Below are 25,080 nucleotides of genomic sequence, written 5' to 3'. Positions count from 1 at the left end.
GAGACTGCAATAAAAACGAAACAAAATCTGTTAGATTTTCTGCTCACATCTTTTTTAAAGAGGGACAGGCTAGAAGGATCTAAGCTCCTTCGGAAGTCCAAAGGGCTCTGGTTTCCAGAATAGTTTACATCTGAGACAATAAAGTTTCTGGGGAACACATAGGAGTACCCAACAGATAAATCTTGAGCAGTACCTAGCAGTGGATAACATTTGTTAGAAGGGAGACAGGCGGCCTTTTTCAGAAAGAATAAAGGGGGAAATCTCTCCCTTGGGACTAGAAAAGCCAGCAGCACATAGACCTTTCCCAGTTTGTGTGGCGACTATAATTCTTCCCAATTTTGTCTTCTTTCTCATGTTGAAAAAGGAGTTAAGGAAGCCCAGGAAGGATAGAAAGGAAATTGATGTCTTTTCTCTGATTAGTTGGGGGCAATTTGAGAAGAATATTCTCACTACAGAAGAAAAGTCGCTGGCAGATTGAGGAAGCGGGCGAAGGCAGCTCGTAGCAACGCGACCCCCAGAAAAGCACCCTCGGAGGAGGGCACAGAACGGAAACACTCTGGCCAAGACTCCATGAGCTCAGCTGGCCGCAATTAAGTGTGAACGTAGGGAAGACACAGTGTCCATTTGTTTTAAAATCTGTTGAAATAGTTGGAAAATGTTTTATTATGGACAAATCTTAAATGCACGTAAAAGAAGAGAAGAGTGTCTCGATCCCAAGTGCCCATCGTGCGGCTTCAACAACCCTCAACCCCATTCCCGGCCGTCACGTGACGGGACTCCCCGGTCTTATGACATCAGTGAAGTCTTCAGTGTGCATCTCTAAAGGATAAAGACCTTTTTAAAAAAATGATTGCATTATCACACCAAATAATTAATCAGAATCCGCATATTATCAGTGCTCAGATCTAAGCATTGGTTCGTTTGAAGCAGGATTTTCCCATTAGATCCACACACTGCCACTGGTCTCTTAAAAACGAGCACACTTGGTAGGGAGCAGATTGGGGTGGCTTCTCTGAAACACGGTATCCCCGCGTCATTACATCCTGTTGCCTGAGCTTGGCTCTCTGCCTGGATTCTTAGGTGAGTGGGTCGGAGGTGACATGGGTCCTGGGCTCCAAGGCTCAGGGAAGGTAGTTAATAAAGATTTTATTTATTTATTTGAGAGAGAGAGAATGTGGGAGGCGGAGAGCAGAGGGGAAGGGGAGAAGGACAAGCAGGCTCCCTGCTGAGCGTGGAGCCCAGAGTGGGCCTTGATCCCAGGACGCCAGCCGAAACCGAGTTGGATGCTTAACCGACGGAGCCATCCAGGCGCCCCTGAACACATTTTTTAAAAGTTCTATTGGATGATGGTTTGGACTCGTAATTCCAAGCCCAGAGTCCTTGGCTGGAGCTTGTGGAACTGTGTGCAGGTGAGGAGAGGCGGCCCTAGGCCGGAGGGGAACTCCCCGATTACGGCCTCATGTGACCCTGGAAAAGTCGCGTAACCTCCGGGGGTTTGGTCTCCTCATCCCGTGAGGGTTCTGGGGCGGACTTCCCGAGTAGCACACGTGCAGTGGCTTGTACCAGCCAGACAGAAGCGTTAGGTGCCGTGACGGGCTCGCCACCTGCCCAGGTGTACCCTGGCCTCCCACTCCTGCCTGCTGCCGGAAGCGCACCTGCTTGCTTTCTGGAAGCTTAACTAAGCTCCTGCTTGAGCTCGAAATTCCTAAATCGTGCTCACATCCGTTCTCCTCTTCCTTCGCGTGACTTGGTCCATAGCAGCAGGCTCCCAGCCGCGTCCCTGCCGCCAGTCTGGCCCTCAGCAGGTGCCTCCCCACACGGCCGCTCCTCCTCGGGGGGCCGTTCTCTCCGTCAGTGCCCTGCCCCGGCCCCGTCAACACCAGTCACTGCTCTCACCTTCCTGATCCGAAAGCATCTTGTCTGGCTTGTTTTTCCCTCCTTGGAATGAGGAAGCCCAGGCTGCCGGCTGTGCTGTGAGCACCGATGTCCTGTCTCCGATCCAGAAGACCCACATCTTCTGCCGGCATCCATGAGATGCGGCAGGCTAGCAAGTTAGGGAAAAGTCCCAGACTCTTTGCAGGTCCGGTGAGTGCGTGGACCCATTCATTCGTTCACATTTGTACTCCTACCTCATACCTGGCACAATTTTAAGTCCTTGCATAGAATCAAATGCTCAAGGGGGTGCCCAGGGGCTCAGTCTGTGAAGCATCTACGCTTGGCTCAGGTCATGATCTCAGGGTCCTGGGATCGAACCCCGTGTCGCGTCGGGCTCCCTGCTCAGTGGGGAGTCTGCTTCTCCCTCTTCCTCTGCCTGCTGCTCCCGCTGCTGTGCACACTCTCTCTCTCTGTCAAATGAATAAATAAAATCTTAGAAAAAGAATAAAATGCTCAAATATCCCTGATTCATGCTTATATTTTCTTGCAAAGGATGACGAATAATAAACTGTCTAAAGGGTATTTCATAGAGAGACGTACCAAGTGTACTGTCATACAGCATAGTACAATGTAGGCTGCGGTAAGTTCCGTGGAAAGGCAGATCAGGGAGGGGCTGGGCGGTGTTCGGGTGCGGGAGAAGCTTTATCGTTCTAAATGGCTATGAAACAGATCTGGTCCAGAATTGTTTGTTTGTTTGATTGGTGAAGGGAGGGAGTTTAGACTATTTTAGGAATAAGGGGAGCCACTGACGGATATAAGTGGGGGAATGAAGACATCTTAGTTGCTGTTTTAAAAGTTGCCTCCGCTGAAGAGCAGGGAATGGGTCATAGCAGGGAAACCAAGGAAGCAGAGGCTGTCAGGAGACACTGTGCCTGCCCAGGAGAGGGGCCAGATGGAGACGGAGATGGAGAGAAGCGCCATATTCTGAAGAAGGGAAGGGAGATGAGTATACTTTGTAAGGAGAACTGCCAGGGGTTTGGGAGGGATTGGTTGCGGAGTGTGAGAGAGAAGAATCCAAGACGACACCTGGATTTTGGACGTGAACCACCGGGTAAATGGTAATACCACGGACTGAGGGGGAACAAGTCTACCTTGAGACTGACCATGTTGTCTGTGATTTACAGATTTCACATAAATGCATGCCTCTCTACTTACAAGTGAGAGTCAGATTTCATTATAACCTTCCAGGATGTGGACATCTGCCTTCTCCCTGGCATTTCTCTGCACAGGATCCAGTTCTTAACACACACGAATATGTGCAGATACAAGAGGCAGAACCCAAAATGGGATAATGTCACAGCAATAGAAATACATAATAATAAATATACAAATAATAGAAATATGTAAATCACAACATAAAATTTATATATTATAGTATATATATTATATATAACATTTTATGAAATACATAAAAATTTTAAATATGCCTTTAAAATTTTGAAAAAAAATATATACTTATAAAATGGTTACAAAGTGATAAGTTGTAACATAGATCATTCATCAGATCGGTCTGGGAATATCAAAGTCATTTGTTGATGTCTGGATATTGCAGGTACAATTTTTGTACCTGCATGTTTTGTTAGGCATGACTATCACTAAGTATATGACGCTGCCAACAGATCTAAGGTCCGAGCTGTCCCTGGACATGAGGAATGACACTGTCGGGAAATATTGTGAGAAACTAGAAATGGGCAAGAAGAGAATACAGGTTTCTCCAGTCCTTCTGGCTTATATGCACCTTTGTTTTTGAGCTAGTTTGCAGCTCTGTATGTTGTAGAAACTGATAGTAATATAATTGATCTTCGTGCACAGAAGTGCAAATGAATATTGTCCTATGGAGATACGATAGCCTTGGGGATATTGATCCGTTTTGCATCAATTTGCACATTTGTTTCAGCATTTTAAATTTATTTTAATTAATTAATTAATTGCACTTAATTAATTATTTTTAAATTTTCATAGTGTGTTCTCTGAACTCGCCTTTGAACAGATTATAGCATCTTCATAAGTTAATCAGTTAAATAAAATATTTATACCCATTCATCTAATATTTGTATAAGTTAAGTGGATTTACCACTTAAAAAATTATGGTTAACAGCATCAAATAGTTTCAGAGATTTTTACTGAGGGGATAGTTCTCAGATTATCTATAGTCCCCCATAACTAGAGATTTTTTTCTTAACATCAATGATATTGATGCTGAATCTTCCCTCAACTTCTATGGAACTAACAACAATCACATTACAATGATTTCTAGTTTCACTCACACTGCCTGAGATTTAAAAAAAATCAACATCTTGCTATCAGATAAGTCATAAATGTTTCCTTGAAATGTCATTTTAGTGAACTGGATTAATTTATTAATTTTCCTTCATCCTTAATCCACAAACTCTGGAAACCTCATGGGCCAAGTTTCGGGATTTGGTAAGTTGGAATGACTTGTGAGTTATTATATTATTGTATATTATTATTATATTATTATAGTTCAAAGTTTTTAAGCTACTTTGTTCTTAAATGACATACATTCACATGCAATTTCATAAATAGGCTAGCAGTTCTAATCTCGAAATTGATAAAGTTTTCCCAAATTGTTATACATCATTTTCTTGTTCCTATCATGTTTTCTTCTTCCTTTTTGTAGATTCATCTCCCAGTAAGTTCAAGCTCTTTAGCATTCACTGCATTCACATTGGCTTTAAGAGCTGAAACACTTCTTTCTTACAAAGCTAAGAAAAACATTGAGTTCTTTTTACAACATCACTTATTAAAGTCACATATCTAAATGATTTTTTGTTTTCCAGACTGTTTACTCCCTTTTAATCATTGATTAAAGTACCTTATCTAAATGATTTTTTGTTTGTTTGTTTGTTTTCCAGACTGTTTACTTCCAACTCACAATTAATTAAGATTAACCTTCCAGGGGCGCCTGGGTGGCTCAGTGGGTTAAACCCTCTGCCTTTGCCTCAGGTCATGATCCCAGGGTCCCGGAATCGAGCCCCGCATCGGGCTCTCTGCTCAGCAGGGAGCCTGCTTCCCCTTCTCTCTCTGCTTGCCTCCCTGCCTACTTGTGATCTCCGTCTGTCAAACAAATAAATAAAATCTTAAAAAAAAAAAAAAAAGAAGATTAACCTTCCAGGCTTGCTCGGACCCCCAGCTGGTTCCTGCAGCTCCAGGAGACCCAAATACTCCTCCAGCTTTCGTACGTTCTAGTCCTCCCTTTTCAGACACATTATTTGATTTTTTTTGATAGTCCCTCAATATGTGGTAGAAAATATTTAAAATGTACTTCCTGTGAATCTTTCATCATAGACCACAAAGAATGAAAAAAATGTCTATTAAACGAGAGTTTCTTCATGTGTTTTTAAGAACAGATTGTAAAGGACATCCGACCAACCCGTTCCCATGCCACTGAGTATCATTGAAAGAGAAATGCAGGAGATGCGTTTTTCAACGTCTGTATTTATAGTGCCCTAGAAATGACTCTTCAGCTTGTTAAACTTAACATGAGCTATTTCAGATGTCAAATGAAAAGCAGCAGAGGGGCCACGGTTTTACAAAACCCCATTAAAGGGCACCTGGGCGGCTCAGTTGGTGAGGCGTCTGCCTTCAGCTTAGGTCATGATCGCCGGGCCCTGGAATCAAGCCCCACACTGGGCTTCCTGGTCCGCAGGGAGTCTGCTTCTCCCTCTACCCCTCCCCTCTGCTTGTGTGCTCTCTCTCAAATAAATAATAAAATCTTTAAAAAATTTTAAGAAACCCAAAATCCCATTAAGGAGAATATGAGCAAACGCACGGAAGCCCACAGCGGCACAGCACTCCACATAAGGATATCTTATGATTTATCTGACCTGTTGAAGGATGGCCAGGTTCTTGGAAGTTCTCTGCTGTCATCACAATGCTGCAACAAACGTCCGTGTGGTCCCATGCGCTGGGCAGAAGTTTCTCCAGGCTTACACTGTAAGTGGGATTTCAGGGTGAAAGAAATAGGCATTCTTAACTTCACTTGGTATTTTCATCTGCTCCCGAGAGGGATTTGCAGTCCCTCCACAGTGTCTCCGTGCTCCTGATACTCCACATCCTCAGAGACACTCGGCCCTGTCTGGTGTCTTTTTTTTTTTTTTTTTAAACTTTATTTATTTGACACAGAGAAATCACAAGTAGGCAGAGAGGCAGGCAGAGAGAGAGAGGGAGAAGCAGGCTCCCTGCTGAGCAGAGAGCCCGATGCGGGGCTCGATCCCAGGACCCTGAGATCACGACCCAACTGAAGGCAGAGGCTTAACCCATTGAGCCACCCAGGCGCCCCCCCCGTCCGGTCCGGTGTCTTGATCTTTACACATCTGGTAGGTCTGGAGTGATACTGCCCGGCTGGTCTTCCTGATTACCAGCACGGTGCCAGCAGTGGGAAAGGGACCCAGCCCCTTCTTAGAGGTCACTGCTGAGTAAAGGGAGGCAAGTCCAGGATGACTTCCAGGGACACCCACCGGTGTTGGGCTCATGGTGTTTTCCTATCCCCAGTACCGAGAGTCTTCCTATCCCCAGCACAAACGATCCAGAAGCCACCCTCCTTTGTGTTCTGGAAAAACCTGAACTCACTGGGGAGTTAGAGCTGACTGCCCCTGGTTGGGACGAGTTCCCTGAGACTGGTCAGAGGACTGAGAGAAAGTCGGTTCCTCCTGAAGGCAGCTCAGGCACTGGGGCTCCAGCCTCAGGCAAGGTGCCAGTGTCCAGGAATGGCCAGGAGCAGAGTGGGTGGGGACAAGAGGGACTGGGTTGCAGTGCCTCAGATGACTCTGCCTGGAGCCCTGGGCCAGGTTGGGGGAGCAGCAGGAGCCCCAAGAATGACACTAACATTCCTGCTACCCCGACAGGATGGAGGATGGAGTCAAATTTGATTGAAGAGAAAGAGGGACATGGGGGTTTCCGTGCACCTGCATGTGTAGGTAAGTTACATGGTAGCCCAGCACTCTCCATGCTTTGTAAATGCGTGCCTCTACGGGGGGGCGGAGTGCGCGGGCACCCTATGGGCCCTCGACTCAGTGCCAAGGTCAAGGGAGAATGGAGGGGGGCGTGTCCCTGAAGAGGGAGCAGGAATTGGACCAGAGGGTCAAGTTAAGGAAACTGGGCTGCTATTCGGAGTAATAAGTGAAGGGATATCAAAGAGTTGTTTTCTGTCTCTTAGGGAGCGTGGCATGAGTAAATTTGCCTTCATGAAAGATTATCCCACCTGCAATGCAGACAGTGGATGAGAAGACAGGGGACCGGAGTGAGCCAGGGCGACCCGGCAATGATGCAGGTGACAAAACATGGTGGCCTGGACAACAGGAGGTGATCAGGAACAGAACCCCCAGAGGCCTGATGCTGCCCCAAGGGGCAGGGCTGGGAAGTCAGGCCACAGGTTCCGGAGGAGGAGGAGCCCAGGGAAGAGCAGGTGGGTGGGTCGGGAGAGGGGAGTTCTATTGGGACACGTTCCTTTCAGGAGCCTTGGGCTGCGGGGACCTCCCAGCATGTGAGGGGACCCAGTCTGCAGCTCCTGAGCAGCACTGGGCACTGACAGCTCAGTTTAAGCCTCACCCGGTTGTGGGATAATGAGCAAGTCTTGGGGGGGATGACGTCACCCAGGGAGAGTGAGGAGGAAGGGGGTCTGGGACAGGCGCGGCTGATTCCATAGGGTTAAGATCTAATCAAGTTCCGTTTTGGACAGGCTGCCTCTACCTTCTTACCGCCGTCCCCAGCACCATATGTATCGTCCGTTCCCCCGGCCTTATCCTACAGAGGATTTCACATAAAATTGGGTACTCCAGCCACTAGCACCTCTTTCTGTTTTCATGAACACTGTTACGAGTCTTAGAAAAACCTAACTGCGAGCTCCAAGGGCCACAGGCACGGCTGTTGCAAATTCCCAGCTTCCCGTTGTTTCAATCGTGAGACTCTTCTTAGCTCATGGGTAGCTTATAACGTTCCTAATTAAATGGGAATGGGAAAATACATTATTTATTTATAAGCAAGCAGCCTTTGATAATGAAGGCATCCCGATGACATGCACTGACATGATCTTTTCAAATCTGGGCTCACCAGGAATGGCTACAAAGAAGCCAGATGGGATCCGCTGTTTTTACGAACACACCAGAACTTACATATTCAAAAGGTGTTTTCCTCTTCAAAGCAGGAGATTTAGTCAAATGATTACACCTTTTGAAAGGACATGATTGAAATTCCTCTGGGGGCAAGACTCTCTCCTATCTTGCCTCAGGGGCTCGTGCATCTCTTTGGAGGAGGATGAGGGGGCTTGGATTTTAGAATCAGCCAAGTCAGTCTTTCGGAGCCAAGTCTGGTGAATAAGAGGAAAGACGGAGCTAGGTAGTATCAGATCAGCAAACTCGCATTTATATCCCCTCCCACTCGAACCTGCTCCTCTCCAACTCTCACCCACTCATGAAGAGCGGCACCCTCCCCCAGCCTGAAAACGAACTTCTTGAAAGCATTTATTTATACTTTAAACCTATTTGCACCCAACTCACCCCCGTCCAGTCAGGGTTTTTTCTCTAACATACTTTCCATCACCTCCCTCTCGTGGCTTCATCCCAGAGCAGGGGCCACCACCTTCCGGTGAGGTCCTGGGCTCCACTCCCCCCATCTCATCTACATCCCGCACACAGCCTTCTTCTTACAAGGCCCGTCCTGCCAGTTCCAGCTTGGCACCCTCTCCCAGCAACCACTGCCATCATGAACAACCAGACATGTTTCCTGGCCACTCCCAGTGCTGTTCTGTCAGCCCCGGGACCCTCTTCTCCCATTCTCCGTGTGCCTCGCTCCCACACACTGATGTTAGCTTCCTGGGCTGTCGTCACGAAGGATCATGATCCACCACAAAAGGTGGTTCAAAACAAGAGAAATGTCTCTCGCAGTCCGGGCGACCAGAAGTCCAAACCCCAGGTGTTGGCGGGCCGCGTTCCCGCTGAACCCTGTAGGGGCGGATTCTTGTTTGCTTCTTCTGGTTTTTGGTGTTGCCAGCAACGCTTGGTATTCCTGGGCCGGCAGACACATCACTCCAGCCCCAGCCTCTGTCTTCTGAGGCGTTTTCCTCCACGTTTGTGTCTCTTCTTCTAAGGACACCAGTCATGTCGGATGAAGGGCCCGCCCCAGTCCACTGTCACCATCTTAACCAACTCCATCCTCAATGACCCCATTTCCAAATAAGGTCACACTCACAGGTACTGGGGGTTAGGACTTTGACATATCTTTGGAGGGGTGGGGACACAATTCAACCCCTAACAGCGGCCTTTAGGTCTCAGGTAGACCCCCCCCCCCAACTCCTCCAAAATGATTGAGCCAACCAGGGTGGGCTGTTCATCTTCAGCCCAGCCCTTGGCTGGTGTCCTTGCCTGAGCTTCCCTCATCTTCAATGAACTCGTGTATTCTGTTGACTTGTCCTGGCCTCTGTCTCTCGCTCAAGTGTCCGCGTTCTTCCAGAGCCTGGGAAAGTACAGACACAGAGCAGATGGTCCAGAAACTTTTATTGATTGTACTTCAAACTGAGTTGCGGGCTGGAGGAAGTAGCAGCAGCACGGGCAGGGAAGACATCAAGTCCCAAGACTAACCTACCTCCCTCTCCCATCCCCTTCATGGATTTTAAAGCTTTTATTTCATGCAATTCACATCCAGCAGCCCAGCAAGAGAGCCCAGGCAAGCCTAAATATCTCTATTTTACAGGAAAGAGCCCCAAAACCACGCTTATACTGAAAGGAAAGGCCATGGCTAAGACAGGACCACGGATCGTTACAGCTGGAGGGAATCTCATCAGACATCAGGTCTGATCTCATTTTACGCAGGAGAAAGCGGGCTGGAGCGGTGCCGTGGTTCACTGACTGCATCTTAGCTGCCTCATAGGAGAGCCAAAATTAGATTCCGAGGGCTTCAGTTTCTAATCAAATTCCAAGAGAATCATTCCAAGCATGTTGGAGAATGGCAGGGTCACCCCTGTAAATTAGTGTGTGACCTCCCCATGACGGCACAGTCGGACCAGACTCACTGGGAATCTATGGCGCCAGACCGCCTGGGTGGGAGTCCAGACCCCACCCCTTTGGGGTTTGGTAAACTTGAGGGACCTCATAAATGGATTAAGGCATCTGTGATTAATGAGATGTCTATCTGGGTTGAACCTACTTTTTAAAAGAGAATGTCTGGAAAACTTTAGCCCCCAGGCACAAAACCTCTGGTGCTGGTGCCTCACATAACACCTGACACAAAGTCAGCACTCAATAAATAATGGACCCCGGGGGGTAGTTGACCTTGAATGCGGGGGAGGTTCTGGAGCGAGAGGGACGGTCCCCAAATTCCCCAGTTCATCCTGCAGATGTAGATTGTGTAGATGTACACATCTACAACAAGTTGGGACGCCTTACCTATTCCCCACACACATAACATTTTCATAGCCCTGAAGACTTGTTTTGGGGGAAATCTGGCAAGATTATAATGATAAGGTAATAAGCTCCATTATTTCAGGGAGTTAGAGTGGATCATTCCAAGGAAGGCGCTGGTCCATACGTTGCTGTGACCAAAACCCCATAAAACTCAGGAAGGATTCCAGCAAAGCTGAAAATACGTCCCCACTTTTGTCTACAACCTAGGATACTATACGTAATTTATTTTTATTTACTTATTTTTTTTTTACCAAAACAGAACAAAACTTTTTTTTTTTTTTGCATTTTAAATTATTGTATATTAAGAAAATATCTTGAAGAAGAACCATTAAAATAACCCAGAGAACAAGAGGCTGATGTCAGGGTTAGAATAAGAAGGTTGGGGTCTTCTCGAAAGAGGACAGCTGCAGGGAAAAATAGAGAATAATTTCTTAATGGATTTTCTGTTCCTTAGACAAATGTATCAAATGCCTACTTGGTCCAGGCATGTCTAGGTGCTAGAATTTACCAACACGCAAGACAGACCAAGCCCTGTTCTTGTGAGGTCACTGGATATTAATATAAATTTGTTTTTCCAAATTTTGGAAAACTGGTTAAAAGACGATCTATGACAAGCAGAAGAACCCACGCACAATGCCCAGGACTCAAGTGGTGCCCGATGGATAACTGGTGATTTTATCTAACAAAAGAAGCGCTCGTGTTCTTTACATCCTTATTCTTGTGACACCAGAAAAAGTAGGCAAAAGACAGCAGGCAATTCAGAAAGAAGAGATAGAAATGACCAATTGAATGAAATGCAAACTAGAATAGATGCAAAATTAAATGTAAATTAAAACCCAGCAGTGCAGAGTTGCTAGTAAGCTTTAAGAGGTAGTAGCTACTCAGGGAGAAAGGCTAAGAGATTCTGATAAACCCACACGAGGAATGTAACGATGGATGAGTAGGAGCCGGACACTGATACAGGGGGATACACCTGAGAAATAGTTTGTTGCGAGAGGGTCCTTGCATAGGAGCCCATTTAGTTCACTCTGAGATTTCTGCTCCGCCGGCTCCCAAACCCATTCCTTGGGACCAAGGACCACGGTGGGGAGGCGGAAAAATGCTGAGCTGAATTTTTGGCACGCCGCCCAGCCCGGCTTTCTTATGTAACAATCCCCTGAGCGAGTTAGTATGAGAACTTTGGAAATAAAAGCTAAGACTGGCCAAAACAAATATGTGGCCAGATTAAAACCAACTTGGCCAACGTTTCCCTAACATTCCTGCTTTCTAAACGTAGAAAACAGTAATAAAATAGAAGGCTGTGTTTTTGCCCGGAATCAGGTCTGTGATCATGGTGCCCGTGTCTGTTACATTGTCTCCACTATCAAAAGCTCGAGCATTCCAGAGTCTACTGAGAGCTTTCGAAACACGAATCAAAACAAAACAACAAAACAGAACAACAGTCTGGGATGGAGAAAGGCATGTTCCCTGCTCACTGTGTGGGTGTTGCCGAAGTTTTCTCTTTCATAACTGCTGTTGGATCTTTCAAGCAAACACCTAGAACTCTGCCCTCTCCGGAAACTAGGTATTTCTGGACTAGGTGATGTGCTTGATTAGCACGCCGTGTCTTTATTCCCAGAAGAAAGGGAATGGGACAGAACACTCTGTCAAATAAACAATTGCCCAAGGTCTTGGGCAAGAGAAATTGGGACAGGAAGCAGACAGTGGACTCTTTGCCCCAGGTAACTGCCTGATAAGGTAAACACGCCGTGTACAATGAGTTCCTGTCCTCCTGTGATAAATATTTATATGCTGAGCCCTATGTTTGAAAGCACTAAACCATGGCTCAGTCTGAACGTTGACCTTTGGATGCAAAACACAGGGCTAATTTTACAGGTGATGTAATTAATTTTTGTGGCTCCAAGCCGTAGTGGGAACAAGAGAAATTGTTGTTTTGGTGATTGTTGAAGAAGGCTTCAGCCAGTGTGCACGCCTCTTGGGGAACGGTGTTGACTCCCAGTCTGGAGCTCTACTTGGTCACACCTGGAATTCAAGGCTTTTCGGAAGATGGTGATGTGGGAGTTTATCATCAAACAAACTCAGGTTCTCGGGATGTTAGAAGTGATGAACTTGACCCTGTGTTTAGGCACGGGCTCGTATTATTTCCTGGAGCACACCGGGAACTTTATTTTTAACGTATGCGTTCAGACTGGCCCCACAGTTCTGTGACCCAGATGTATTTCACATTCATATTAATAAAATGTACAGGCGAACCACTCTCTCATGGGGAGCTGAATTAACCCCGTCCCCCCAAAAAGTGAAAGGCCGATGACAAGTGAAGAAAGATATTTGCCACAAAACAGCACAGTCTTTCTAGGTGGTAGAAGCTGGAAACCGGGGTCTATAATCATCACTTCCCTCTCTCTCACCCCCGTGTTTGTGTCTCTAAAGACTTTGTGTCACCCCTGAAAGATCTCAAATCCACATACGGCTCCCGTCACACTTTGCCAGTTCCTTGACTTCTCCGGCTTATTCTCTGCACAGGTGCTCCCAGGCACTAACTCACCAAGACAAAGTTCAAGGTCGTTCCCCCACAGTGGGCCCTTCTGGGCTTCTGTTTCTCATTAAATAGCACCCTCTCCAGTTCTACTCGAGGGACCTGAGACTATTTCTTGGGTCCTCCCTCCCCCTCCCCTGACCCACCCTTTACCGCCTGGTGGAGTGTTCTGGAACACCTTGGAGCCATCCATCCACATCACGGCGTGTTCACGGCCTCCAGCTTTTCTCAGGACACCTTCGCCTCCCACGTGGACCACAGAAATGGCCTCCCATGGCCTCTGGGGTCCACTCAGCAGCCACTCATTGTCCCTGGAGAAGCCAGAGAGACCTTTCCCAATCACAGATGTGATGGGACCACTTCCTGACTGAAAACCATGTTTGACTTCCCTCCGTCCTGAGGATGAAGATGGAGATCCCCATTCCACTTTCAGGGGCCTCGCCACTACCTCCCTCGAGGTGGCTACTCAGAGCTCTAACCACACCAGCGCCCAACACAGAGCCCAGGTAACTCTCCGCGCTTTCTCCCTTTAGTTCACTTCCAGAACCTCATCAGCCTTGAGATTACCTTATTCACTTGCCTGCATGTCATGTCTGTGGGAGAGATGAATGGGTGAAAGAGCCAGTCAAGGAATCTTCTAGAAAACGGGTGGTGAACTCAACCAAGAAAATGGCAGAGTTTACAAAACCATGAGCTACGCGCCCAGGCCTTGGACGGCCGTCTTATTCAAGGCTGTGGACAAAGAATCCAGAAAGGCAAAATAAATAATCGCCGGCCGCCTGACTGCCTCACCTTAATCTGGAACTCTAGTCTCCGCACTCACCCCCCACTTCCCCTCATTTGTCATCCTTCGTCTTCCAGCTGGAAGCACATTCCCTCCCGGGTCTGGACACACCCAGCTCCTCGGGGGCCACGGGGCCTTGCACGTGCGACCGCCCCTCCAGCCCCTGCCCCTCCCCCCACAGGTGCTCATTTCCTGCTCTCTCCTCCTTCAGACTGAGGCTCAGGTGTCACTTCCTGAGAAGAACCTTCCTGAGCCCTGGGCTAGATCAGATCCCCTCACAGCACCCAGGCCCTTGCCTTTACATGGCTTATCCCATTTCATAATCACATATTCAGGTAATTCTGCCACTAGGGCCTCTCGTCCTGCCCCAAGAAGGCAGAGACTGTGGGGTTTTCCTCGCCCTGCCATGCAGGCCAACCTCTGACACAGCAGCTTGTCTAAAGTCTATTGAGTAGCAAAAGAAGTGTTGATACTCTTACACCTTTTATATATGTGATCCTAAAACTCTAAGAGAACAGGTGGGCAACGGATTTAGCAGATAATTCGAAAAGGAGAGATACAGGAGGGCCTGGGTGGCTCAGTCAGTTGAACATCTGACCCTTGGTTTGGGCTCAGGTCATGATCTTGGGGTTGTGAGATCAAGCCCTGCGCTGGGCATAGAGCCTGCTTAAGATTCTCTCTCTCCCACTCCCTGTATCCCTCTCCCCACTTTAAAAAAAAAAAAAAGGAGAGATACAAACAGTTAAGCAACCTTATTAGCAATAAAAGAAATGCAAGTTAAAACATAACAAAATAGCACCTCAATCTGATAATTTGCAAACTCCTTAAAAAGAGTTGTAATGTCTACAGGTTTGAGGCAACCTCTATCAAAATACTAATGATCTTTTGTGCAGAAATAGAAAATCCATCCTAAAATTCATATGGAATTGCAAGGGAGTCCAAGCAGCTGGAACAAAGTTGGAAAAGAACAGACAGGAAGTCTCACACTTCCTGATTTCAGAACTTCCTGAAAAGCTGCAATCATCCAAACAAGTGTGGTACTACCACAAAGCCAAGACTTCTAGACCAGAGGAATGATCTAGACCAGGAGAATAAAATAGATACCCCAGAAAGAAATCCTCACATAACTGGTCACATGATTTTCAACAAAGGTGCCAAGACCATTCCATGGGGGAAAGGACAGTGTTTTTAACAAAAGATGTTGGAGGGGCACCTGGGTGGCCCCGTTGTTAAGCGCCCAACTCTTGATTTTGGCTGAGGTCATGATCTCAGGGTCAGGAGATCGAGCCCCCCATTGGGCTCCACACTCAGTGTAGAGCCTCCTTAGGATTCTCTCTCTTCCTCTTCCCTCTGCTCCTCCCCTACTTGTGCTTTCTCTCTGTCTCTCAAAAAATGAGACAAACCAACAAACAAAAAACCATGCTGGAAAAACTGGACATCCACATGCAAAAGAATGAAGCTGAACTCTTCCTAACATGCTATGAAACGTTAACTCAACATGGATCAAAGACCTAAACACAAAAGCTAAAACTCTAAATCTCTTAGAAGAAGAACAGGAGAAAAGCTTCACAACACTGGGTTTTGCAATGATGTCTTGAACACGACACTAAAAGCCTAACAAAAGAAAATAGAAAAAAATTGGACTTCATCAAAATGAAGAACTTTGATGCATCAAAGGACACTATCAACAGAATGGCAGATGAGATCTGCCAATCATACATCAGATAAAGAACTGATATCCAGGATATATACAGAACTCTTGAGACTCAAGAATAAAAAAACCCAAGCTACCCAACTTGGCAAGGTCAAGGACTTGAATAGGCATTTCTGCCCAGAAAGAAAATCAAGTGGCCAAGAAGAACATGAAAAGATGCTCAACGTCACTAATCACTAATCACTGGGGAAAAGCAAATCAAAACCACAGTGAGATACTACTTCATACTTGACTTCTGCTTCATGCTGCTTCCCTACTTTAGGATGGTTCATAAAAATAATGAAAAAATATGGAGAAACTAGAACCCTCATGCACGGCTGGTGGGGATGGAAAATAGCGCAGCCGCTGTGGATGGTGGTTCTTCCAAAAAATTGAAAATAGAATTACCATAGTATCCAGGGATTTCCCCTGTGCATGAAGAAGAATGGAATGGAATGGAATGGAATGGAATTGAAGTCAGGGATACAAAGAGATCTTTGGACACCAAGTTCATCCAGTGCGTTCACAGTAGAGGAAGCAACCTAGTGTCCATCCACACGTGAATGAGCAAAGAAAACATGGTGTGTCCATTCAACGGATGCTAAGAATTCAGTTGTGTCCCCTCAAAAGTCTTATGTTGAAGCCCTAACCCCAAATGGGATGGTATTTGGAGGCAGGGCCTTTGGGAGGTGATTAGGTTTAGACGAGGTCATGAGGGTGGAGCCCTGTGATGGGATCAGTGCCCTGGTAAGACCAGACTCCAGACCGCTTCTCTCCCTCTCTCTGTCCCCACTACAGAGGGCACAGACTTGGAACGTGGCCTCTAGAAGCCAGAAAGTCATTCTTGCTTGAAAGCAACCATGCTGCCATCTTGATTTTAGACTTTTAACTTCCAGAACAGTGAGAAAATGCACAAGTCTCCCAGTCTCAGGTGTCTCGTTAAGGCAGCCTGAGCTAAGACAATGGACTGTCATTCTGCCTCACAAAGGAAGAAAATTCTGATACACGCTTCAACAAGGACGAACCGCAAGGACGCTCTGCCCGTGAGGTGGGTCAGTCACAGAAGGACATCTGCTGCGTGATTGGGCCTCCATGCGAGATCTTGAGCAGCCGAAGTCAGAGACAGGTGAAGAAGGAGGCTGGCGGTGGGGGCGGGGAGGGAGGCCGAGGAGTCAGTGTTTCGTGGGAACAGAGTTTCAGTGTTGCCAGATACCAAAAGCTCTGGGGACAGGCGGTGGTGATGGATGCGTCCCAGTGTGAGTGTGCTTGACGACACACTTAGAACCGATAAACTTTTTTTGTGTCTAATTTACCACAGTTTAAATTTTTTTTAGTTATTTTTTTCCCCACAATTAAAAAAAATTCGAAATTATTTCGAAAGGTCTTAGTAGCTCACACTACATAATAGTGTTCAGGTGCTGTATTTGTTTCCATGACTGGTTCTCAGAACTGCCCTAGAAGATGAGGAATGTTCTTCCCATTCGTCCCACCGGGAAACTGAGGCACTGGCCCCGGGGTCGGCAACTGGCAGCGCCTGGACGGGATCCAGGCTGCAGACTGGATGCGCAGGTCGGGTTCTGCGAGCGCAGACACGCCCATGCACGCCCCACCGTCTTGGCTGTGCTCACGATACACCCTGAGACGCGAGTGGTTGCCACAGAGACCATGCAGCCCCCAGAGCCCAGAATACCGGCCTCCAGCTCAGGACAGCTTCACCCACCATTTGCAGGGCCCAGTGCAAAATGAAAATTCGAGGCCCCTTGTATAAAGTGTGGAGACTTTCAAAGCAGAGGCAGCAGAACATTGCACCAAACGCGGGCCCTTCCAAGCTGCAGGTGCCCACGAAGGCTGTCCTCACCCGGCCGCTGCAGAAAAAGCCGACCAGCGCCTGTACTAGAAAATTTGGGAAGCGACCCCTCACGGGGTGAGGGGCAGAATTAGAGCTGCGGGTGAAGCAAAGTTCCAGGATCTGTGCTCCTGACCGCTCTCCTGCTCTTAGGGGTTCACGCCAGAGAGCCGGTGCCCTCAAGGAGACCCCGAGTTTGAGCACAAGGTGTCCACAGAGACCACGAGGCGGGTCCACCTGGTTCCCACGCACCCAGGCCCTGCCCTCCCCTCCGCCACGCCCGCGGCTGACTCACCTGGATACCTGTGCGTGGCCTCCTCCCCGGTCCCTGGGTCGCCTCCCCTCTGGCCCTCTCCCCTCTACCACCCATTCTGCTCAGCTGTCACTTCACCCCTCAGCACCTCCTGTGGCCTCCTGTACAGTATCTTGTCCCACTGCCTCCCGGCTCTGTCCCAAACGAACCTCTCTCCCTGGCCTCAGCCGCTTGGCCTGGCTTCTCCTTCCAGTGCGGGTCTAGGCCCTCTGGGTCTCATGGCTGTGCCCGTGTCGTCCAGGTCTCAGCTAAAACGTCCTCTCCTCAGGGGGTCTTCCCAAGCCCAAGCGCCCTCAGTCCCTGTCACAGCAGCTAGTACCGCTTGCTTACCGCCCGTCTCCCTGCTGTCCCGCAAGAGCGCAGGTCCAGGGCCCCCGCCCGGCACACAGCAGGTGCTCAGTAAATGCTTGTTGGCTGAATAAATGAGGTGTCAGAGTGATCTTCTAACCGGGAGATTTCATCATCTGAAAGGTAACAAGTTATCCGTCCACCTGGATGTGTCAGATCCCTGCGGGCCTGAGGCAATGACCTTAGGCAAGACCCTTGGTCCTCCTGAGCCGTGGTTTCCTCTTCTGTGAAATCAAAGGTTGGCCTTAGAGGGCGCATGAGGCTCTTTCCCAGTTCTGAAGTCTGACAACTGTGTCAGGACGTCACTACCTGCTGCCGACCCCTCTGTTCCCACGGCCCTCTCTTCCCACCGGCGAGGAAGAGAAAAGGCTGAATTTATCGAGTCCAGGGAAAGAGACGAAGCTTCCCACCCTACAAAGAAGAGATGTTAGTTGTGTTCTGCCTTTGGCATTCATGTTGGAATGCTGTAGCTTTTTAATGTTTGGGAACATCAAGTATAACCTTGACTTCTTCCCAGGGTCCTCGCGGGGCCTCCGTGCCTAAGGCAGAAGGTAACTAATGCACGGACGCTTGAGGCTGATGTTGAAGTCACTTTATAGTCCTGCTGGTGCCGAACGCTAAAGAATGGACGTACAAAGTTTCCTTTCAGTGTCTTCAGTCTAGACTCCGAATATCTGAAAGTCTGCGCATAATCATTAACTTTTATTAGGGATGTATCGGGCTTTACTGCAGAAATAATGTAATTATTTGCCAGCTCCCCATCAGCTCTCACTTGTCGAGGCAGGAGGACCTATGTGGAGAGCAGCTAGATTTTGGACAGAGATTTTCCTCAGGCACTTTCCAGTTACTACACCCAGGGAAAGGCTATAAAATGGATATCCGGCCCCAAATCACTTTTACAGCTGGAAACAACCAAAGCTACTGTATTTTCATTCTAGGACTACAACTCAATCATGGAACGTCTCAGCATCCCACTTGCGACCCATATTTATATTTTATTATATTTTAGGGTTTTTTTTTTTTTTTTTTTTTTTTTTTTGGTGGCAATGACAGCCACCAGAATCAGGATTTTCTTTCCTCTACCTTCAGTAGTAGAGAAGTGCTTTTGTGAACTTTGAGTCACAGGACCCCCCCTTCCTGACTCCCGTTATCAGACCCCCTGTAACATCAAGATCCTTTTCCTTGCTCCACTATCCCAATGTGTGTGATGTGTCTCAACTTTTCCAAAGAGCTAACCGAGCTGGGGAATCTGTCTGCGAGGACCCCGGTGAGTGGCTCACTCCTGCTGCAGACGGAATAGTCACAGGATGAATCCAGGGTCACTGAAAATTTTTCTTTTTGGAAAATGGAAACTATCATTTTTCCCAGCTTTATTGAGCTAGAACTCACATGTCCTACAGTATGCCCACTTCAAGGGCACGACGCTGTGGCTTTTCGTGTATTCACAGACTTGTGCAATAATCTCCACGATCAATTTTAGAGCATTTTCCTCACCCCAAAGAGAAACCCGCACTGATTAACCGTAATGTCCTCCAGCCCTCCCTTCCCGCCAGCCCCCCACAACCACGAATCTGCATTTTGTCTCCATGGATTTACTTATGTTGCACATTTCATATAAATGGAATCCTACAATATGTGGTCCTTTGTGTCTGGCTTCTTTCATTTTGCATAGTCTTTTTAAAGGTGCATCCCTGTTGGGGCAGTACCAGCACTGCATTCCTTTTATTGCCAAATAATAGTCCATGGTGGGGACATGCCACTTTATCCATTTATGGATTGATGCCTTACGGAATTTTAGGCCGGAAGGGACATGGGAGGTCCTCCAGTGCAACCCTCAGTTTTACAAAGGAGAAAGGAAGCACAAAGAGGGGAGGTGACTTACTCAAAGTGACACAGCCAGATTGGGAAACCTGACACCAGAGCTTTGGTTTTGTAAATCATGAAATATTTCATGCATACTGAAAAGTACAGGAAAAAAATGTAGTGAATTTTCAGTTCACACCCATCACCCATTTCCCTTTTGGGTTCCCTTTTATTTAATTACTTGTAGGAGTCCTTTGTAAATCCTAAATGTGGATCATTTGTTGTTTATCAACTGTACCTATCTTTTCCTGGTCTGTGGCTTGTACTGTCCTTTTGTTTCTGTTGTTGCTGATGTTTGGTGAGAAGAAGTTTCTAATTTTAATGAATTGTCTGTCTTGTTATTTGTGGTTTGTACTTCCTGAGACTTAGTTGAGAAAACTTTGTTAGTATTCTCCCAACTTTCCCTTCCATTTTTTTTTCCTTCAAATTTTGCTTTTCACATTTAATTCACCTGGAAGGTACTTTTGTATTCGGTATGAAGTGAATCAGTTAATATTTTTTCTAGATGCACAATCCGATCTTCGGCACCAATTATTGATTACTCCAGTCTTGTATCACTAACCGGTTGTAGGTTAAAAAGATATTTTTCCTCCTACCCTTCTAGGTTCTTGGTTGGGCTCTGTGGCAAAGACAGATTAACAAAAAACATACAAATTTACTTAATATAAGTTGTACATGACCCAGGCATCTTCACAAGGAAATGAAGACCTGAAGAATATTTATACCTCTGACCTTGCCCTCTTTCTTCAAAATACCCTTAACTATTTGTCTTAATTTGTTTGCTTTTCTATCTAAATTCCAAGATAATTTTGTCAACTCCTCAAATTTCCTTTTGGGGCTTTGATTGGTGTTGCATTGAATTGATATATTAATATGGAGTGTGCTGACATCTTTATGAGGTATTGAGTATCCCTATCCATGAAGATGGTATATAGCTCTACTTCTTTTCAGTATGTTTCAATACCTACATTTTAAACAATTTTAGACATTGTATAATTTATAAGTTTTAAAATTGTCATTCTACAATTTTCTCTACAGAAATTATACACATATTTCTTACATTTATTCCTTGGTAGTACAATTTTTAAACAACCATTTATAAGTGTAAATGGTTGTTTAAAAATTGTACTGTTGCCCATATATAAGAATACACTTGCGTTTTAAGTATTAACCTGAAATGCAACAGCCATGATAAATATTCAGTTCCAAAAATGTTATTAGTTCAAACATAATCTTGAATTTTGTGCAGATGATCACATTATCTGTGACCTATGACAGTTTTGTTTTTTCTTTTCTACCTTACACCATTTATTGATTTTTCTGTTCTTAATGCACAGATTAGGACACGAAGCTTTCATATGGTTGAAGAAAGTGCAGACAGTGGGCACTGCTGTCTCACACCTGATATTAAAGGAAGGTTTCTCATTTAATCTTTTTTTAAAAAAAGATTTTATTGATTTATTTGAGAGAGAGCGAGAGAATGAGTGGCGGGGAGGGGCAGAGGGAGAGAGAGAGAGAAGCAGATTCCCTTCTGAGCAGGACCTGAGATCATGATCAGAGCTCAAGGCAGACTTTAGCTGACTGAGCCCCCCAGGTGCCCCCTCACTTAATATTTAAGTGTAATATTTGCTGTAGGTGTTTGGCAAACGTCCTCCATCCATTATGGAAGATCCCTACTATTTCTTTCTTTTTTTAAGTTTCATTTATTTATTTGACAGAGAGAGACAGTGAGAGAGGGAACACAAACAGGGGGAGAGAGAAAGGGAGAAGCAGGCTTCCTGCTGAGCAGGGAGCCCCATGGGGGGCTTGATCCCAGAACCCTGGGATCATGACCTGACCTGAAGGCAGATGCTTAACAACTGAGCCACCCAGGTGCTCCGATCCCTTCTATTTCTAAGGAGTTACAAATCTTTACTCTGGTTTTAAGAACAGTTTTTATTAATTAATATTTTCATTGTAGATGTGAGATATGCTCATAGAGACATCAAATAGGAGGAAAGTAGAAATACACCTTCCCACTTCCAGTCCTTCTCTTCAGACAAAATCACTGTCAACATTTTGTCTTTCCTTCCAAAAATTCTCAATGCACATATTAGCACCAATTTGTATGCCCTGTTTTTCCACATGAAGAGACCACACTGTGCTCCTGTTCTGTAATTGGATTTTTTCAAACAAAGCATCCTGGACGTGAGTCAATGTCAGCACACATAGGTCTACCTTGTTCTTTCTCATGGCTGCGACACATTCCACTGTATGGATGCCCGGGGTTGTTTAACCAGTTGTCTACTGATGTACCCTTAGGCTGCTTCCTTATTTATAGTCCTTCTGCTGGCTGTTACCCATAGCATCGTAATGAACAAATCTTCATACATTTGTGCAGGTACATCAGCAGGACCAATAGGAAAAGTTCCTAGTTGTGAACCTCATTGTCTAATCCCAAGCCCTTGCCCTGAATCACCCTGCTCTTCACTAAAGGAGACTCCGATAGACTGTACTTGCCTCAGTCAAGACCCTCCATAACATGTGGGTCTTTGCATCTCCTTCTTTTCCTGAGGAGAAGTCAGGTCAGAAACCCAGCGGGCAGACAGCCTGCCCCCTGGGGCTGTTCCTATGGACCCATAGTTCCTCTTGGCTTTTCTCAGCCACTGCAGACTTTGGACCCTATTGTTTATCTAGACTCTCAGTGTCTCCTGCTCTTTCCTCATCCATGTCCGACCTACTTGGGTGCTTGGTACCTGTGGGCTCCTCCCCACTTTCAAGGACACTCTTGGTCTTGGACTTGGCTCCATGGTCTCTTTTTGCTCTTCTTGACACTGACTCATGCTCTGAATCTCCTGCCTCTGTGATATTCTTTTTGTCTTTCCTGTAAAAACTGACTCCCTACCCCGACCTTTTACCTGATCTTGGTCGCGTGCCTTTGAAGGGGATCAAATATGCTACCTTGGCAGAAGGATAATTTTGGACTGAAGGCAACTGAGATAAAGTGACCACAGGAAGGGCTCTCTGTTCTCCAGCTATCTGCCTGAAGACAAGGCAGACACTCCCCTAGGGAAGGTATCCTAGGCTTCTCTTGTACCAGGATGGGAAGAGCAACCCTATCTGCAGAGATGGAGATGGGACTGAGGCGACTTTGCATAAGAAACCTTACAAAATAACCCTGTCTGACATTGGTTCCCCCATATATTTACCTTCCCACAATTTGCTGTCCCCAGAAGCCCCCTCTTCTTTGTCTTGGCTCTTTTCTGCAATTTAATGCCTTTTGTTAAAATGGTACATAGTTTAATGCCTTCTGTTAAAATGGTATGTAGGGGGATGCCTGGGTGGCTCAATGGATTAAAGACTTTGCCTTCATGGGGCTCTCTGCTCAGTGGGGAGCCTGCTTCCTCCTCTCTCTGCCTACTTGTGATCTCTGTCTGTCAAATAAATAAAATCTTTGGGGAAAAAAAAAAAGGTACATAAGTCCCCAAGTCTGGCCACTTCTTTGGGTGTTTAATTTTCTGTGAAAGTTCTGTATAGGTAAAATTAAAAATAAAATTTGTATACTTTTTCCTCCTCTTAATCTGTCTTTTGTCAGTTTCATTTGCACACTCTACTCACGAACCCAAGAGGGTTGAGGAAGCTTTTCCTCCCCTCTGCGGTCCATGCTCCACTCTCCGTCACAACCCTGCGCTGACCAAGGGCCCACAAGGAGAGCTTACTCGGTTGAACACACTCCCTGATGTACTCTCTATCCTCTAGCCTGGCGAAGTTTTAAAATGAACTGCAGGGGTGCCTGGCTGCCTCAGTTGGTTAAGGATCTGCTTCCTTCGGCTCAAGCTCATCATGATTCCAGGGTCCTGGAAGGGAGCCCCACATCAGGCTCCCTGCTCAGCTGGAAGCCTGCTTCTCCTTCTCCCATTCCCTATGCTGACTTCCCCTCTCTGGCTGTCTCTCTCACTCTATCAGATAAACAAGTAAAATCTTTTAAAATAAAATAATAAAATAAAATATATACCAGATCATCGTACTGTCTCTTTTAGGATCTTTTTGCAGCATCTCAACCCAATCAGAGAAAACCCAACCACCACTTAGTGACCTGCCCCTCCCTGCCCAGGTAACTCCTGTGACCACAGGGGCCACAAGCCACTCCTTCCTCAGTTCTGGTGCTTTCTTACTTCATGGCTTTGGATGTGCTGCTCTGTCTGCTGGACACATCCTCTACCATCTCTGCAAGGCTCAGCGTCCTCTAATAAAGGCAGACATTATTCTTGATCACAGCAGCTCCTGTCTTCCTGGCCAGTTCACCATGTCCCCCCACCTCCCCAGCCTGTAACTGATTTTCCTTGGAGGAATCACCTGCCCCCAGTACTATGGTGTCAACCCACATGCCCCACCTTCTCAAAGGATGGGGCAAAACCCCAGCCAATCAGACTCTCTCCTCTGGAACTTGACCCCTGACAGTCGGACATTTGAATTTTCAACAACAAAAACAGTTGTCCTGGTTTTATCTCCCGTGCCCCTGAGCTGTTGTTCTTTTGAAAATCTGTCCCCCAGGCTGGCCCCCCTCCCCCTACTTCCCTCGTTCCTGCCCATCCCCCTCCCTCTTTACACCCCGTTCTGTTTCCCCTTCCCTCCACGAGCCTCCCCTCCAATCCAGCTGCCTGAATTTCTGTTCTTCCTACGTGAGGAACCTGCTGACACTCTCCACGACTTCCCTCCCTTCCTTTGGACCACCCCCCACCCCCCACCACCGTCTATCCAGCGCCCTCTGTAAATATTTGATGAAGGAATGAACAAAGGCTAATCATGAACGTGTGGCACTTTTCAAGAGGGACAAGATACCCCGAAAGGAACGGGAGTGAAGCCATTCAAGGAAAGCACAAACAGCGTAACTATTAATTGCATCATATGCTTTTGCCTTTGTTTCTGCTGCTTCCTTGGCTTCTAGGAGCCACTGGGAGCCAAGGAATGAAGCTCTGTGCCATAAATTCTTCTGCCCTGAAACACCCCATCTAAACACCTTCACCACTGAGGGTGATATCAGCCGTAAAAATACGGGATTTTTTATTTTTTATGCTGATGAAAGGGAACTTTTACTGATGAAGGCCACTTTCTAGTAATTTTCTAGATGCTGGAGACTGTCTGTTTCACTTCTTGACCTTATGTGTTGTTAAACTCATTCTTTTCTCTTTCAGACAATGACGTGTTGCTGCCTTCCACTGACCAACAGGAAGATGTGGAAGCGAGTGCTTACCTGCACCTGGAGGGAAACAGACACATCCACAAGGAGCTGAAGGTGTCCGCCCCCAGACCCCGTGAGGACCACCGACTCGCAGCGCCCAGCACACTGTAGAAGTTCAACA

General features: G+C 46.6%; 1 long non-coding RNA gene across 5 annotated transcripts in view; it reads right to left on the bottom strand.

The window, feature by feature from the left end:
* Window positions 1–1,129: 1,129 nt before the first annotated feature.
* The window catches only part of LOC132000841 (uncharacterized), a 36,285-nt gene continuing 12,334 nt past the window's right edge, over window positions 1,130–25,080 (bottom strand). For 2 of the 5 annotated variants that reach the window (XR_009399467.1, XR_009399471.1), the window contains exons 5-6: window positions 24,972–25,064; window positions 19,117–20,357 (exon numbers count right to left, since the gene is read on the bottom strand). This is a non-coding gene — a long non-coding RNA (uncharacterized LOC132000841). Of the gene's footprint in view, window positions 2,346–5,783; window positions 5,891–9,354; window positions 9,409–13,464; window positions 13,624–19,116; window positions 20,358–24,971; window positions 25,065–25,080 lie in introns of those variants that run through there. The other 3 variants (XR_009399468.1, XR_009399470.1, XR_009399469.1) reach the window with 3 other exon arrangements.

This window comes from Mustela nigripes, chromosome 14 (assembly GCF_022355385.1).
Source record: "Mustela nigripes isolate SB6536 chromosome 14, MUSNIG.SB6536, whole genome shotgun sequence".
In the NCBI taxonomy this organism is placed as follows: domain Eukaryota; kingdom Metazoa; phylum Chordata; class Mammalia; order Carnivora; family Mustelidae; genus Mustela; species Mustela nigripes.
Note: the sequence above shows the minus strand (reverse complement) of the source record. Positions and strands in the feature narration are given on the sequence as shown.